We start from the raw sequence: 2,250 nt of genomic DNA, 5'->3' as shown, positions 1-2,250 counted from the left end.
AAATGAAACACAAGTGGTGCCTGGCTAGGGTTCACATAAGAAAATAAATCCGAACGATTAATATTGAAAGATATAATCAAAAACATGTTTCTGAAATTTAAAAAATTTCTCACAGCTACATAATTAAGGGCACACTGTGTGTTGGTGAACACCGAACCAACATGATTAACAATGAGAAAATTCTAGCTAAGTTACCTGCATTTTAGGCAGAGCTGTGGTAAGTTATCTGAAATCACCTTATTATAGATGACATTATTAACATGTAGTTTTAACAAAAAAAGGAATTCCGGGAGTGATGGTAAAAAAATGAGCTTCAGCATGACGGAAAGGCAGATATGTGTGGAGACAGATGTGTGTGTGGCGAGCAGCCTTACGTGTGACAAGGACGTTGAGATAACATGTACTGAAATCGGAAATAAAACCATATTTATGCTGACGTGAGCTGAGTCATGGATAGGGGGACACCGTCTACGGGCTGCCGATTCATCTGAGTCTGAAGGTGAGCGTATGAGGATCCGTGTACTCCAGGGGCCAATTTTATGGCGAATATCATTTTCCATGGGGAAAATCATTCTTAGCTATGTCATACTGAAAGGGTTACATAAATATTAAACATACATTTTATTATTCGAGTATTTAATTTTCTCTGAATTTCTAGACTTAGTGAGAGACAGGATCACTAATTATAAAATTCAATCCAAAAATGATGTTAAATTCAATTGCTTTATGATAGGGGTTAACTTTTTTCATATTAGTATCCAATGTGTAAAAATTACCCGTGTCCAAACTCAAAAATCTATTAAGCTAGAACATACTTTAAAAGTTATAAGCAAGTTGAATAAAGATGTTATCTTTCTATCTAGGAAGATTTTTGAATGATATATTGACTGTCTAAAATTCATAATCCATGACCTTGGTTTCTGAACTGAAGATGGAGAAATGATACTATTTTCATATTCCTTTAAGATTTCACTCTCTTATAGCAAAAGTTTAACTTGAATGTGTATTTTGGGTGTCAAATGATCTCATCTGAAATGGTACAAGCTTATATACAGTATATCTATGAAGCAGAATGGGGTAAAAGCTAAAAAAATTACTGCTAGTGACTATAGCGAGTTGCTCTTTCTTAATATATCAGTTGACATTTTGTGTGCAGAATTCATGCATTTCTAATAGTCCCCATAAAATGTCAGCCGGTTCAGGAACAGTAAGCTGGCAGAGAACAGTCTTCCGCAGCCAATACGGTGGCCCAGGACGGTCCTGTTGCCAAGCCATGGCCCTGATGACGTGTCACACGCAACTTCTCTCAGTAAGTGCAGACGAACTCTAAATGTCACATACTATTCTCCTCACCATCCTTTCCCCCAAAATTGAACATGGTCTATTCTTTTTTTCAAACCCTGTGTACCATAGTGACAAAGTAAAAATAAATTTTAAATTATGTTATTTTCATTGAATGTGACTTTTAAAATTACAATTAAATAAACACACTTCATTATTAAACGAAACCACTCATTTGCCTGTAAAATATTCTTCCTTCTCTTCCTCACGCATCAATTCTTGACACATACACACTCAGCTGATTTAGACTGTAAAGGGTTTTCTATAGGGAAAAAAAGTTGAAACCATGTAAAAATGCAAAACTTGTTTTCAAAGAGCAGATTCAAGATCAATCATTTATTTTTGTTTTAAGCTCAATTTTTATGTAGTTAAATCTAAACATCCTTGAAAAACTGTCCTGGTTCCCCTGGTCAGGATAACAACTAAGATAAGGTCCTTCTGATCTTTCAGCGGCAACATGGAATGCTGCTTAGGTGTAGAGACTCAAGAGCCATCCTGTCTGAACTACGTCCCAGTTCTGTTTCTTGTAACTGTGTGACCCTGCTTTGTCATTTAACCTTTTGTACTTTAAGTCTCCTATCTGAAAAATGTGAATGATATTTTTAGTGTACAGTTGACAGTTTGGTTGTGAAGATTAAGTGAGTTTATAGATACAATGTTCATTAAACAGTGTGTGGCCTATAGTTAGACAACATAAGTCTATGCTTTTATGAGCATCACCTGTGCTTTCTCTTTCTGGACTTTTAAATTATTATCATTTTGTACTTTTCACAGGCTTAATTGCTATACATTCAGTTACAGATATTGGAAGGAGAGAAACAACACTTTAGTCTTGGATTTTGGATCTTTCATAGTACTTGACATATATTCAAGCATACTAAGTCCTAACGACAAAAATAAAAGAAAAAA

The sequence above is a fragment of the Pteropus vampyrus genome, unplaced genomic scaffold, assembly GCF_000151845.1.
Source record: "Pteropus vampyrus isolate Shadow unplaced genomic scaffold, Pvam_2.0 Scaffold28, whole genome shotgun sequence".
Classification (NCBI taxonomy): domain Eukaryota; kingdom Metazoa; phylum Chordata; class Mammalia; order Chiroptera; family Pteropodidae; genus Pteropus; species Pteropus vampyrus.
This window is presented reverse-complemented; position numbering follows the sequence as displayed.